The sequence below is a fragment of the Eupeodes corollae genome, chromosome 3, assembly GCF_945859685.1.
Source record: "Eupeodes corollae chromosome 3, idEupCoro1.1, whole genome shotgun sequence".
NCBI lineage: Eukaryota > Metazoa > Arthropoda > Insecta > Diptera > Syrphidae > Eupeodes > Eupeodes corollae.
Window position 1 is genome coordinate 7,969,316 of NC_079149.1, and position 17,024 is coordinate 7,986,339.

Consider the following 17,024-nt stretch of genomic DNA (forward strand, 5'->3'; position numbering starts at 1 on the left):
CCATTGAGCAGTGCCCAGGCAGGACACCTATAACGCAGCTAATGTGCAATCTACTCAGAGAGATCAATTGTTTTGAGTGCCTGGCTCTAAGATTAGGCCAAATTAGTTTTATCATATTTCTAAAGGCAATCAATTTTTTTATGACTCATATTTAGTTCATTAGATTGACAACTGATTTCTTCATATTTTAGAAATATTATCTATAAATAAAGTTTCATCAAACTGCCGCACGCATTCATCATTTTATAACTAATTTTTAAACATTCATCGTATCGGTGAAAACAATTATTATATTTATGAATTCTTTTTTGGCAATTAGATAATCATGTTGACGAATGTATTCATCATACATATGAATGATTTCATAAGATTTAGTTCACGATATTCTAAAATGAATTTATTACATTTATGACAGTTGTTATATTATTTCATACTTTAAATTGATGAATGGAAACATCAAATGTGTTGCTGATTTAAATCATCAAATATATCGTATTTAAAAACGCTGCAATCGATATGAAGAACCAATTCATTATTGTATTCATATTAAAAAAACTAAGTGATTCTTGTATCAGACACCTATAGTGGCATACTTTGTTTTAAATATTGAAGTATTTGTTTAGATAAAACTTTCAATTCGATATTTTTGGAACGTTTTACAAAATTTCAATACTGGCAAAATTAATTTTATTTTCGTGTTTAAAATATTATTTGCATATTTAATTTAATTTAAGGAACCTAAGTTTTTTATTCGAGACATTTCAAGAAATATTAACATTTCTGCTATAATTTGCATAAATTAAAATCTAAAAAAAAACTCACCTTTTTTTGAAAGTTTTCTGTGAACAACTCTGTGTTTTTATTTCGATAAAGCTGATTCTAGAGCTTTGGGTAAAAATCTGACACTATTATTTATTACACTTATTATAGTCAAATAATATATAAACCATTAAATTGCATTGACTTTCTTAAGAGAACAAAAAGATAGTAACATTTTTAGATTCTGTAGAGACCAAGGACTTAATATATAGCAGTTTATTATCCATTTCAAAAAAGAGATCCTTTTCCGACTAGTAAGATAATAATTCTCATTTAATTAAAAATTTTATATCTGAACACGTCTAAAAAGTGACAGTTCATGAATAAAAACAAAGTAAACAATCCTCAATCTAAAGAACGCACCTTGTTATTTTAAATTTTAAAATATTTGAAGCTATTGCAAAGTAGCCACTTTAAGATTTCCATTTAGGTAGTCAATTGTAAAAAGGTAGTCAAATTTCAAGATTAGGAAAATTATCATTTTAATATAATAATTTTCGTACATATTGCACCTGAGTATGTTCTTACGTCAAAAAACTTTTTTTAAGTTATGTTATCAAACATAAAGTACTATTTTTTCATTTAAGAATTCATATTGTAAACCCTCTTGGTTGATTGAAAAAACTGGGTGCTGCCGGCTGTTTGCTTATATCTTTTAAGCTTTCATCAAGAAATCGAAATCAATTTCATAGAACAACAGTTGCACCAGACAGAAGTGACACCTGACAGCTAACTGTGTCTTGAATACATCTGACATTAACATTACATTTCCACAAATAGAATTCTGAACTTGCGTGGGTTTGGTTCGCCCTTGCTAGATTTTTTTCTTTTCTTTTATAATGGTTAACCAAGCACTTAAATCATTTAACCTTCAGACTATAGGAACATACTTTGTAAACAAAACTAAGAAACAGATTAATACCATTTAAGTTACACACTTGTGACACTTGTCACATATGTACATAGCATCGATTAAAATAAGATACACAAATTAAGAAAAACAATTTTTGATTTATTGATTGTCTAATTGACAACGATTTGCACGTGATTAATGAACCACAGCAACTAATTATTGCAATTTTATCTCTCGCCTTAAATCCAAATTTTCTTCTGTCCCCAAGGTAAAAGCTATACCTACGTTAAGGCTACTCGTATCCATCAAAAATTATAATTTGCACCAACTGTCAATAATTTATACTGAAATTATTATTGCAAGCGCAGCCATTATGATTTACACACGCCCCGGAAATGGCTCCTTTTATAATATACGAGGAATATATGTAGGTAAGGTATAGGTTCACAGCACGATCTCAAGACACAAGAGACTATTTTTGTTCGTACTTTCACCATCATCGCTCTGCCGCATACCTTATAAAGTATAACGCTGGCATTTCGTTCGTGACGATGCCGAAGGTCAACGCAATTAATCAACCCCTTGGCCACTAATTATTTTCCGCACTTTAGGCGAACCGCTATAAAAGAAAATTATATTAAATAAAAATAAAACTTTAAAAAAACGAACACTGGAAAACTATTTAGCATATAAATTACCTATCAATCGCTATTTACATAGATTTGCATATAAAAATGAGAAAAAATCGCTATTACTCACCACACCCACCGCGCAAGGTGCTGCTGCTATACTCACTGCTCACTGCTCACCTCTTTTAGCGTGTGAAGTGGCAAATACCTAATTGCCTCGGGGCACACTTTGAATGTAAACAGAATGTCCAGAGTAGGTACCTGACTATTCCTATATTGAGCTTGAGCTTACGTAAAGGAGTCTTTTCTTTTGTGATGCTGTGTGGAGAGTTCACCTGACTCGACTTTGTATAGTGTATGCATAGCTTTTGATTTGCGCATCAAGTGGTCAAGTGGCTGCAGCGGCGATTCATGACTCATCCCATCGCCATCATCGTGGAACGTTAGAATGGCCAGCAATCGATAGAATCAACAAGTATTCGTATATACGCAGCGTGCTGCGCAGGTCCAAAGCCAAAACCACACAACATACAAAGTTCAAGAAGCTATCTTCATCAGCGAACAAAGACGGTTCGTTTGACCATCATCCAGCATCGTCTGGGATCCGTCGGTAAAGAAGGCATATGACCACGCCACACAGAGGACAAAGTGGTATGAGCCTGCGACAATCACTTGGCCACAATCACTGCGACTGCGACTTCACTATTCTGCGGATCTGCGGTAAGCACTGGTGGCGTGGCGGTTGCGGCAGCTATTTTCTGGCCAATTTTGAGTTATTGTTCGCCGTGTAAGCCGAATTCTTGGCAGCGTCATCGCGCATGCGTATATTCTTCCACAACGAAGCCTATTGTCTTCTCAGAAAACGACTCGTCCACAGCCTCAGACAGCCCCGAGGAGGCGCAATTACAGGACGTTCACTGTGCGCGCGCGTTGGCCGTTATGCAGTGAGTAATTGCCGATAGGATTAGGTATTCCCTTCAAATTGTTTTCGCCCGGTTAGGATAGATGTGCCAAAAGAAAAAAGACCCAAAAGAAGAAGATTCTTTACAAAAGATTAGATACCTAGTCACTGAGCGTATACGCTTCTCTAGCTGGATACAAAAACCAAAAAATCAAACTTTCTATTATGTTTTTGTTTGGGCTATCAGAGATCCTCTGACTTTTGGTCAGGAGTTATTGTGTCCCCATTTGGCAGAGTATAAGACCCCATATTCTTAAAGGGGGTGGAGGGTGTTTGTGTGAATGTAATTGATTTATAGAAAATAAATCTCGAATCGAAATATGTATGTTGCATATACCGCGCCACAGTCACCGCCGCCGCTGTCGACAAGCTATAGACTTAAACGTCGATGACCATAAGTATACAAATATGAGAGGTCTCAACAATGAAGAATTATACCTTTACGCGTCCTTTCATAATTTCTGCGTCCAATTTCACGACAAAGTGCGAGAAAAATCGTTGAATTCTTTTTCATTTTTTTGTAATAATTATATCAGTGACATTTTTACTGAAATTCTGCAACCATTGGAAGTTGTTGTTATGCTCTGTGCTGAGCTGCTCTGAGCAGTTGGTGGAAAATAAAGACAATGACGACTGACAGCGAACATTTTCCATTGTTTCGTTATTCTTCTGAGGTTGAAGGTTGGGGGCTGCAGATAAAAAGGCTTAAGTTATCAAAAAATTAAAGTTACTTTTCAATCAAACTTGAAAACAAACATTGTTTGAACAAATCCGGCAAATTATGTCAGAGATGGAGGGGACCTAAAATTTATGTGTCAAATCCGAACGGCTAGTTTCAGAAAGCATTCTTCCTCGCAACTGGCAGTACCCGTGAAAAAACTTTTGATGGAACAGGCAGGGATTGCACTTAAGATTTTTGGCATAGCAATTCTACGCTGTCAGCCGCACTTACAGATCCGGAAAATTTAGTTTAAGTCCACACGGTAAAATGGCCTTCACAGGTATGCATCAATATTCGGTTGTTAGTTTTTAAAAGCACTTCCGCCTTTCAACGGGTTCACGACCAAATGGTCTTATCAAACAGTGTTTAACCATCAGATCAGCTGTGTTTTCGCACGCCTGCAAAAAGTTACAATCCAACTTAAGGGCTCTCTTCCTACCTCTCATGTACATTAAACTGACTTATTACGAGTTCTTATAAACAGTTTCTTAAAAGGTGAATTTTGACTTTGACAGGGATTTAACAAGCGTTGTGCATGACAAAAGAGAAGGTCAAATATTATCATTAAATCTTATAGATATAAACAACTAGTTGAAAACATTTCAGATGAGTTTTTTAGTCTTATGGAAATAAAATTGCTGTTTTGCAAGGGATTTTGAAGGCCTTACTTCAAACTTGACTACAAAATCAGTGTAATCAGAAATTCGGGAAGTAGATTTTTCTTAACTCTGGAACATTTTTAGGAGAAATAGTCAAAATTATTTTAACCCTTGTTTCCGAAGGTGTCAATTAATTTCGTTTTAGTAACAATGCATTAGTCTTAACAAAGGTATCATCTCAAGTTTTTAAAATTTTCAAACCCGAGGTTAAGATTTAACATCGGCCAAAAAATAACTCTAAAACGTAATTTTTAAAATTATGAAAGTATTAAATTCTAGATTTTTCAAAACTTTATATTATAAAGTCATAAAAACTTATAAACATTACAAATATTTTAAAACAGAGTGCTTAAATGATTTAATTGGAAAACAATGATTTATTGTTAGGAACTATGTTTTGTTTTACCTTAGCCTTAAGAACACCGTTTTTAAAAACTTTAAAGAAACATTTTAAAGAAACCTGATTTGATAGAAACATTTTAAGTATAAGATCCGAATTCAAGACACCTTAGACATTTAACAAAATATTGAATGTGTGATTTTGAACAGAAAAAAAATATTGTTCTGATCTTCTTACTTCACTTTGCCTTGCTTACTACAAATTTTATGATATTTACGAAATAATTTTAGGCTAACCATGCTTAAAAAGTTGTCAAAATTTAACAATCTTGCAATAAAAAGTTATTCTAACAAAACCTAGAATAATCTGCATATTTGACATACCCAATTCTTGGAAACATTTTTTTATTCTTTGGTTTTGTTCATCAAAAATGCTCAAGTTGATCAAGATCGAAGGTTTTTTTATTTTTATGGTTGAAATCGTAAAATTGTAAACTTTTAATAAAAATTAAATATAATTTTAAGTTAAATCCATTTTATGGTATCTGTCAGTCTTTCTGACATTTAAAATTAATGGTCCCGTTCAAGCTTTGTTTGTTTTGTATTTGCTCAAGAAATGTCACCGTATAATTTAATTAAATGTAAAATGCTTTGATATTTTCGAATTGTTTAAAATGTGTCTTTTAGAAAAAGAAGAAATTAGATTGACGAATATATTCTTAAATTATATACTAGCCAGGTATCCTACTTTTAAGACTTCGCTTGACGGTAGAGAAAGCGGTGAAACACTGTACGGTTAACCTTAGAAAATCTGTCGAAGTAAGTGTTTTTAACTTCAAAGACGTTTAATGTAATCTTATTACCTGTCTGCATAAATTTCAATCACTGGCAATGTTTGTTTGAAGGACGTTATATTCAGTAACAGATTGATAATTGGTCTTAGAAATCATTTGAAAATTTTTGCAAGACTTTCAATCAGGAACGGAGACATTTTAAGACTATGCCCCTCGAAGTAACTGTCAAGTTAACTGCCAATAATGAATTAACAACATAAAACCTCTTAGCCGTTTGCCAACATTTATTTGGAAACAAGACTGCCTTTACTCTGGAAGAACTCATAGAAGTTATAAACAGCTCAAAATCAGAGCGTACCACAAAAAAAAATCATATATTTGATTCTACAAATTTACATAATGAATTCAGGAAAGCGTTTAATAACGTTTTACAAATTCTTTGAAGATTTTCAAACTGTTTTCGTTTCAATTTCATTCTTTTTCAAGCCTACTAAAATCGGAATATCAAGCAAAATTATTCAAATATTGCGAAATTTATATGAGACTAAGACTGTATCATAAGCGCACTACTTTTTACCTTGTATACTAATGATATTGACAATGAGGTCAAATGTTGAGGTTAAAGTTTTGTAACGTAACTATCCCGGAATTGACGTAAGCGAATGAAACCTTCCAGGGTGTACCCTTAGTGCATTTTGTAAACATTTAAATCTCATTATTGATGTTGAAAAATCAAAATTCATGGTATTAAGAAGTGCAGGAGGTTGTTATTTACATTTGGAAAAGTCACAATTGGATGGCGAAGAAATCCTATATGACTACGAAATTGCAGAAATTTGATATAGAAAGCTTCAACTCTGGTAGAGTTGATATGCCAAACCCATTAGGACTTTGTCTAAACCATTTTTTTTTATTGAAATCAAAGACGATTTCAACTTAACTTTAACTTAAAAGTTTTGAGATTCTTATCTTCAGGAAATGCGAATTAATTTGCTAAAAATTTAGAAAATCACATCAATAATTCCGTGCTTTTCAGAGTAAAATAAAGGTTTAACCCAAGTTAACTCCGCTTAACAGCTTTTTTAGTTTCTTCCAAAAGCAAAAGTCTTTCACAGTGCTTTGATATAATTTTCATTTCTATGGCCGTAATCTAAGTAGTTTGATTCAATACTTAAGAACTGTGCTTTAAAAATTCGACTTTTTCTTCAATCAATAAGAAGCAATAAAAATAAATAACTTCAAAGTTGAGCTTAGCATTACACATTTTGCCTTATTTGATTCGAACGCGTACTTATTCTTTTTCTCACTGTCCAATCATCATCATATTCATTATTGCCATCATCATCAAAAACAAAGCAAACCAAAAAAAAAGAATAATAATAAAAACAAAAAATGTATAAAACAATTCAAAAGGAATCAACCATCATCATCATCATCATCATTGACGAAGAAACAACCACAAACATCCAAGAAGGCAATCGGACCAACGGAATGTTGTCATTTCTTGACATTTCTGCCAATAATGTATCTTACCCTTTTTTGCCCCAAAGGCTCGTTGCTAAAACGAACAGTCCTATTCTTTACTTTTTAGAAAACACATCATATGCCTTCATATACATCCCATCCCAATCTTGCAAAAGTCACAGAGCTCAGAGCTCAAGCCAGCAAAGCGCTATAGAGAAGCATCAGTCTTTATAGAGGTAAGGTAGTAACGTAGGCAAGGTAGTTATATTGTGTGTTGTGCTCTGTGTTCATAACTTTGACGTTCCTTTTTAGGTAGCCAAGTGATTTCTGAGATGTTTGTTAATTGCTTCTCGGTCATTCCGAGCACTCTATTCTAGATATACAACTCCATAAGCTGAATACAGTTTGTGAGGTGCGTTTAAGCCTTCTTCTTTCTCTCCTTTCCCTTGTCACTCCGCCAATACCCTCCTGCTGATGCATCAATGTTGTATTGTTGTTGGATGCTGTCTTGAGAGTTCAGTGCAGTGCAGTGCAGATTCGCGCTATTGCGGATACGATTAAATGATCTATACTATGCGACCGAATGGGGATAGATGAATTTCACAAGCTGGAGAACAGTTAAAAATAAATTAGGTGGTTCAACAGATATTAGAGAACCAGGGCCTAATAGCTTTCAACTCTTTAAAATTCTTATGAGCGACCTAGGAGACCTACAATTCTAAAAAAAAGAATGATTTTAATTAAGAATTTCACAATTATTGATCAAAATGACAGCTGTCAAATCTCTTCATTATTGATACTTGAAATATTTAAGATGACACTTTACATGTAAAACAATAGTTCACTTGTATTAGCCTGTCAAAGTTCAAAAGCTCTTTAGGAAGAAGCTGGAAACTATAACCATCTTTACCATTTGGCACTGATTTTTAAATAAGCTTTTTAAAGCCTTGTGAACTCTACCTTATTCTTATATTCCAGAGGGCTCCCTCGAAAAGGGAAGTGGTGTATCTCATTGTTCTCCAATGGAGTATAGGTACTGTTCCGTGGATGGATGAATTCAAGATGACCATTACCTACTTCAAATTCCATCGGTTGACAGTTTATTCTTTTTTTTTGTTCTCTTAACTTCAAGCCTCGAGGTATTGCCATTGAGTGAAAAATGGCAAATCTTTGGAATTTCTGCTCCAAGAGATGCAGTTAGGGTTTTCTCTTTTGTTTTTTTCATTTTTCTTAACGATTGGGGAGAGAAGCTGTGCGTAATTAAGCAGACAAAAAAAAAATAAGCACGCAGCCATAACTGATGCAAGCGTCATCAAACACTCGCCATGGACAGCCTCCAAGCATCCAAGCCAGGCCAGGCCAAGCTCACATCAGCTTCTGGATGCTGTGGCTGCATAGGGATCGCTGGCTGATGTGATGCTGTCATTGTTTTTGTTGTTATTGATGTTGTCTCCAAATATTCTCGCGTAATTTCGCATAGCTCACTTCCGGGAATATTGACTAAAGAAGAAAAAAACAAAAACAACACACATAATAGTCCCGCTCCTGCACCCGCTTTTGCTGCTTCTGCTGCTACTGTTGATGGTTAGCCTGGCCGTCTTCAATAATTTGAGCTTGAGGGCTAAAAACAAAGTTTCAATTTGTCGTGTTGTGCGCGTTGTCTTTTCTGGGGCTGGAATTTTTGTGAGAACATGACATTTTGATCGCTCTTCGTCGTTTTCGTTGTCGTTGTCTCGCGCAAATGCTTAGCTCCAAGTTCACAAACAAAAACTAAAAATTACGATACAATTTATATAAAACACGGACGGACAACAACGCCGAGTTTGAGGATGAGGATAAGGACGACAAAGAGCGACGTCAAGCGACATAGTCGACGACAATGACACAACATTTATTGTCGCCTCCTCGAATCGTTATTGTGCTGGTGCTGGGCGCTGCGCTACCGCGTTGGGTTCTTGTGCCTGACGTTGCTTCTTCTGTTGAAAGTTAAGTTTGTTTTCTTGTGAGATGGAATTCCATTTTGGCAAACTGTTAAACAGTTGCAAGAATGCGCACAGCTGTTATGTTCATCATTCGCTCACGAAATTAATTCACGAAAAAGGGTAAACTCCTCTGAATCTGAATCACAATCTGAATCTGAATCCGCAAAGTAACAACAACTATTTTTCGTATATTTTTCAGTGATATAAAAAACGTCTTAAGTTGGTGCATTTCGAATGCAAGAGGGAATTATTATGTACACCATAGTCTTTTTTTTTAAATGACAGGGTTAACAAGGAAGAAGAATCTTGCAGAGTCTTTTGGAAGGGTTTTTGCTGCTGCTGTTGTTGTTTTGTCTCCCCATTGAATTTCTTGTACTTATATAAAATGCCGAAAAGGTGACCTAGAACTGTCTTAAAATGTGACAAGTAGGTAATGAGGCTCAAAACAGCATTTTAATCGGGGTTAAGGTTTGGTCTTTTTTTTTCATTTTATTTCATGTTCGTTTTAAATGACTTCATTCGAATCACAAACTGACTTAAGTATAGAAACTTGATATTGGAATTTGTTTTCCTGTTATAAAGAAAGAAGTCACAAATAGTTCAAAAAGGCAAATTAAATAAATTTGTACTTCGCTGAATTTTTAAGCAAAGATAAAGTTTCAGCCACTTTTTGCTGTATGGAGTTTTGGTAGAATTTTTTTTGAGCTCTCCTAATATTGTGGTTTATGGTTATTTCAACTGCAATCTCTTGAATCCTAACGTTTTCACAAATTATTAGGTTATCTTTCAATTTAGTACCAGTTAACACCAGTTTGCCCCAACACATTCTTTTGGAATTGATTCCTCGTTATTGGTCCTTATGTTTGTGTCAAGAATAATGTTGTATTCTATGATCAACTTTCGGTTCCTGTTTTTTCTAAGCATGATTTGATTTTTCTAATACTTAACTTTAGCCTTAATTATTCAGATGAAAAAATCACTTATCGAGATTTTTATAATATAAATGTGCAAGAACTTGAAACTCAAACACAAGAAACAAATTGGGATTCTATATGTTATATGCCTTCCTGAAATGATCAGATTGAATTTTTAACACATAATATCACTGAACTGTATTATAACCATGTCCTTTAAAAAACAAAAACTGTTAAACAAAACAATAATTCATGGTTTTCTCGTATCGTTAAAGACTTGAGGCAGCAGCGAGATGTTGCCCATACGAATTGGAAAAGATTTCTACTAACCGAGCTGCGTCGTATGTTTTGCTCACTCCGTAACAGAGTAGTAGCTATGATACGTGAGGCTAAATACCCACTTTTTTTTTAACAGCTTCATCCAAGTTCAATTGGGCGCCAGTTCTGGAAAAATCTACGTAGAATCGGAATCGGGAAGACAAGATTTGTTGCTGTTGAGGAAATTGATGGCAATAAACCTAATGAAAAATGAATTTCTTTCCCACCGCCACGGTGCCTCAAACTTAGCCTTCAATTTCTTCAATTTCTTTTACTGACCAACGCGACAACAATGAGCCTATTTTTGAATTTTCTGCAGTATAGATAGTGCTGATGTAGTCGAATGTGTTCTTTCTATTAAGTCAAAACCAGTTGTATTGCTATACATCACTTTTGCTTTCAATAAAAGTTGCTAAAATAATTCCACTTCCCAAAACCGCTAAAAGAGATGAATTAAGACCTATTTCGGTATTGCCATTTTTGTCGAAAATTTTTGAAAGGATCCTTCAAAAGCAAATAAACGTCTTTTTATCTACTAACTCACTGCTCAGCCCTTATCAATCTGGATCTCGGAAGAAACACAACTATGTTACCGCACTCTTAAACATTACTGATAACATTAGAATAGCATTAGATAAAGATGAGGTTTAAGTTTCTAGTTTTGTTGGATTTTCCAAAGGCTTTTGATTCCTTTAATAATGTCAATATAATATGTAGAAAGCTCATGCAAAATTTTAATTTTTCATCTAGTGCAACTAAATTAATATTTTCTTATCTAACTGATAGGAAACCAGCAGTGCAAGTTGTTGACAACCTGTCAATTTTTTTGCTTAATGCCACTGGTGTACCACAAGTTTCCATACTGGGTCCTCTCTTGTTTTCTGCTGATGTAAATGAACATCCATCTTCATTAGTTAATTGCAGCTTTCACTTGTATGTTAATGACGTTCAGCTTTATTTTTGCTGTCCACTTGACCTTATCGAATATTGACGCTTTCTGCGGACTTATGTTGAACCCAAAAAATCCATATGTTTAGTAAATAATAGAAAATCTCTTGACCTTTCTTATTTTCGACCGATTGTTCTGAGCAATGCGCCAATCGAATATGTGGTTACAACTAAGAATCTAGGTGTGACTTTGATTCGTCTTTTGATGATAATATAAATGGACTCCTTGGTAAGGTTTATGGAGTACTTCGTACGTTATGTGTTACACAATCTTTCACTACATTAAAAACGTGGTTGCGTCTTGTTAAAACCTTGGTGATTCCTATCCTGGTTTATGGTTGTGAGATCTATTGTAACTGCAGATTCACGACCAGGCGAAAACTTTATGGAGCTTTCAACTCAATCGTACGTTATGTTTTCGGATTACGTAGATATGATAGGATATCTGATTTTACCTCGAGCTTACTAGACATGCCTTTCGAAAAATATATAGAACTTCGTAGTTTTTGCTTTTCGAAATTCTTTTCGCACACCAACCACAGTATTGTTTTGACAGGGTAGGAAGGGCGACCTCAAACAGTTCTCATCAGCTATTTATCAATCCTTACTCATAATTAACATCGGAACGTCAATTTTTTGTAAATTATTTTAAGCTGTGGAACACTTTAACTCGTAGTATAAAACAAAATCTGAACGTAACAAGCATAAAAAGGTTGATATGATCTCGTTTTACGATATGAATATTTTTAATAATCATTGAATTTTTGTATCGTATGAAGTTTTATTAATTAAAGTCAATTTTTTTTGTAATATCTTGGTTTAGCCTTTTATAGAAAATAAGCTTACAGATACTGCATAAGATATCAAATCTTACTGTTGTTAAGGAATAACGATATTTAAATAAAATACAAAATACTTTACTAGAACCCGATTAAGTTTACTTTGACCTGTGTTTCAATTAAGTTCTTAAAAGCCTTATCTGAGATGATAAAAACTTTGAAAAATAGACCCTAAATGATTTTGTAAAATATACGACTTTATCATTTTTGAATCTCTTAACGTTTAACTTAAAATGATAGTTTTTAAATCAGTACGTTATTAGAAATTGAACGTAGATTTTAATAATTGTCATCATTTATAATAATTGTGTACCCAAATATTTCAAATTAATACTTAAAGTTCTTATTTTCAGAAATAGAGTTTAATATTTAACACAAAATGTACGACTAATTTTTCTCCTGTATCCAGAAAATTGGCTTTTATAGATTTTATTGCTTTTCAACAAAAAACTATAAAAAAGGCTAAGAGATGATTTTTCTAAGACCATAATCCTACGTTACCAACAAATTGAAATTTTTGAAGTCAATACATACATCTTTCTCGAGATATTCGAATCTAATATAATTTTTTAAAAATTTTCCGTAATTTTATGTAGATTCTTATTTTTTGTTTAACAAAAAAAAAATGATACATAGTTACATTTTCTTGAAAATTATATCAATTTTAAAAATAATAATTTGTATAAGATTCAATTTCAACACTTCTAAAACAATCGTAGAATGAATCAAAAATTCCTAAAATATTCAAGGTGACAAATATTTTTCTGCATTTTTTTTTGTGTTATTAAATTAATTTCTTTTAATACAGAATTTTAAATATTTGGATTCAACCAAAATGTTGACTATTTGTTTTTTATTAGGAAAGTGAAAATGTTTTTGAAAGGATTTCTGCATCTTTCGATGTTATTATCTGTAAAACAAAATTTTGTTTTAAGTCGATATCTTCACGGGTTCTTGAGAAATGAACGACGAAAAATGTATCCACAAAGTACGATCGCAAACACGTACATCAAATTTAAAATCTTTTATTTCGATTCTAGGAACCTTAAAATGCAAAAACGGATCGATTACAAAAACTTCCTACGGGACGTTTAAAACGTTTAAGATTTTTTTAAAATCCAAATAAAAAAGACAATTTTTGATCATTAGTTCCTGAGAACATTTAAGAACAAAAATATATTTTTATATTAAAACAAATTTAAATAAAATTTGAACTTTTGATTTTTTGCCAAAAACAATAAGCTTCTAAAAAACTTAATTTCTAATTTTAAACTAAATCGAACTAATCACTTAGGCTGTAGCGGCTGCAATATTTTGCAAGAATTCACTCTGATGGTTTCAAAATAATGTTGGTAGATGCCTCTCAACGACATAAAGATAAATCAGGCATTATATTGTTATTGTTATTTCTTAAGCGTTCTATTTCAAGTGTGATCTTTAACGTCTTCAGATAAAGAACTGTGATGATTAATTCCTTATGCAGCGGAGCAAACTCATATTACTGACACTTAACTTCAGACAGACAAAATAAAACAAACAAATCTTGACAGTCCTTGTGATGTGATGAAAAATTTCCAATTCTTTTCACACTTTCTGTCAATGTCACATCGATCAAAATCCATTATACTTATCCCGCAGTTTGTTATTTTTATTTTTATATGATTCCTAATTGAATCAATCTTTTATTATTATAAATGTCCCGCTCATTAGGACACCATATTGCCTCCTAATAGGTCCATCAACTGATTTCATTACGAAAATACAAAAACAAACCCCGAAGAAAGATAAAGAAAAAGAAACTCTATCCAGGAAATCTGATTGACAATTTATAAGTATTTATATTGCAATCGACGAACACACTGTCCTGTGGACTTACAGCTGGCTCTGGCCGGCATGGCAGTTTATATATGATGAAACTCTCTTTAACGCAACCAACGCCATCACCATCGATCGCCACCACGCCACGCCAAGTAAACCCTGATTATCGCACCTTGATAGATATTTTCACATTTTTCGTTCTGCACTTGCTCGCGGTGATAATTGCGTTTAATTGCCAACAGGCTCTGAAGTCTCAGTCTCTGAGCCTCTAGATTGCCCGCCTGCCTCTGGTTGCTGTTGCTGAAGTTGTTGATTATTACATTCGGACTCTGGGGCTGAACTGGGCACGCGGGCTCTTTGACCGTATAGCTTCGTTGTTGTCGACGCGACGACGTTTCGTAGTCGACATCATCACCGCTGCACCACACCGTTGTGCTACAGCAGCGTGGCCGACTTGAAACCACTTGACAGCCTGACTGATTTTTATTGAACGTGCAAAAAAGCTATACGATTTTTTACTGTGCGGCTCGATTGATCCAAAGATCCATTGACGCACGAGAGCGTGTCTCCACGCTAAATGCCCAGCCTGAGACGATTCCTATATTTCTAGGCTTAAAGCCAATCCCAATCAAAAGCGTTAACAAAAAACAGAACTGCAACTATAAAAACACTTACAAGCAACCTAACAAAAAAAGCAAAACTAAACTAAAGAAAGACTCAAGGCGGTCGTCGGTAAGAGAGTTTTGCGGGCGCGAGCAAACATAACAAAATGACATGAAAATTAAAATAAAAATCGCTCGTCTAGAGCTCTCGTTAAAAATTAAAAAGTAAAAACAAAACTAAAAGAAAATCACGGCGAGAAAAACGTAGTCGTAATATGCGAACGTTAACGCCTCCCGTTGGTTAATTACAATTCTCTCCAATATTATAGTTTTACAATAAATATCCGTAACGCTGTACTGTCGCTGGCTGCGCTATCCGCCTTAACTACCTCTAAGCGGTCGCACAGTACTCGGGTTCTGGTTGATGTGTTTTATATTTTTTTGATAAATTTTTAAGCGTGAGATGAGTCTTGAAAATGTACCGCAGCGCAACCGCAACATTAAACATAGCCAATTATATTGGTATTAATTAATGAGTTTTTATTACTGACAGATTGGTCAAGTAGAGTAAATTAGGATGTCAAGTGAAGATAGAGACGATGTTGTTTGTCGCAGAAGATGGTGAAAGGTAAAATTTCTTTTGCGATTTTTTATTTCTTTGTCCAGTAAGTCGTAAAAATGAAACAAATTTTGAAGTTTAAATATCGTGGGAACGAAGATAACACGGGAAAGTTAGAAGGATTTAGGTTAAACAATGAACTTATCGTTTGAGAGGCTTATCGATAAATGTAATAAAGTTCTTATGCCCACCGCACCTTCTCTAGGTCGCATGAATTAACACCCAATTTTTCACGTATCTAACGCATAAATCAGACTGATCAAACTGACAGATTTTTTTTTGACAGGAGGAAATCTTCAAAAGACACTTGACACCAAGTAGTGTGGGACTCTTAACCACTAAAACCACCTCTTCATCAGGACCAATCTTGAAGGATCGACTTCAGATTTTTCTTTCTGAACTTTGTACAATCACTTTGGGGGAAGTTCAAACTTTTAATACTTTCCCATGCTTTTTTTAGACCATAAGCTCATGAGGCTTGGTTTTTCTTAATCTCCGAATATGGTTTCTTATATTCAAGACGGACTAAATTTTAGAATTAGTATGACTTTGCAGTCTCTGGTTGTGCGATACAGCGTATTTTGTTTGATTTGAGAACAATTAAAGTGGTGATTCTCATCGGCTTTGTTGATCTTTTTGATGATTAAATGAAAACAGTTTTCATCTGATTTTTCCCAACGTTTCGACGGTGATTGCAGTCTTGGGTATTTTTTAACAACTTCTGTAACCATTTCTTTTTGTAAGTCACGATGTGGATCGGTATTTCATATGTACCAAGGTGCATTAACTATTCCACGAAGGACTTTGTATTGGAATTTATGGCTGATTTCGGTATTTGTTTTCTTTGCCCCATAATTGGATTCCATAGGTCCAAGCAGGCTTTATTACTTCATTATACCGCATTATTATGTTTTGGATTGATAAATCAGAGGTGTTACCAAGTAACCAGTACATTTTTCAATATTTCATGTTTAGTTCTTCTCTTCTCTTAGCTTTGCATCCAAAGTCAATCCAAGGTTTTTTGGAATATTATTTATCTTTTTATTTGTAAAATTTAGATGTGAAGACTTTTTTCCATTAAATTTGATACGCCACTTTTCGGTCCAGGTTCTCACTGTGTCGACGCCATTTTGTAGTTTAACTGCTGCCTTAGAGACACATTTGTCGGGTACCGAAATTGCGGTATCATCTGCAAAAGTAGCCATTATGGTGTGATTGCCAACTGGAATATCCCTTGTGTATAGTAAATACAGGGTAGGACCTAGGACACTTCCTTGTGGTACACCGGCTTCTATTTTCTTCAATTAAGAGTATTATTGATCGTACCTTACTCTAAACAATCGGTCCGAGATGTACGGTTTTAATATTTTGAAGTACTGGCTTTGAAGATCCTTTTGTAGTTTATACTTTATGCCAAACCTTGTCAAAAGCTTGGGCAATATCTAAGAAAATAGCTGAACATACTTGTTTTTCTTCTAATGCTTTTTCTATTACATCCGATATTCTATGAACTTGGTCCATCGAGGAATGTTTATTTCTAAAGCCAAATGGATATTTTGGAATGAACCTTCTTTCTTCTATGATTTTGCTAAGTCTCTTCAGAAGCAGTTTTTCGAAAACTATTGCCATAATTGGTTTAAGCGATATTGGTCTGTAAGCCGTCACTTCTGTAGGTGGTTTACCTTTCATTGGAATGACAATTACTTCTGCAATTTTCCGGAACAAACCGGTGCTTAAGGCATGCA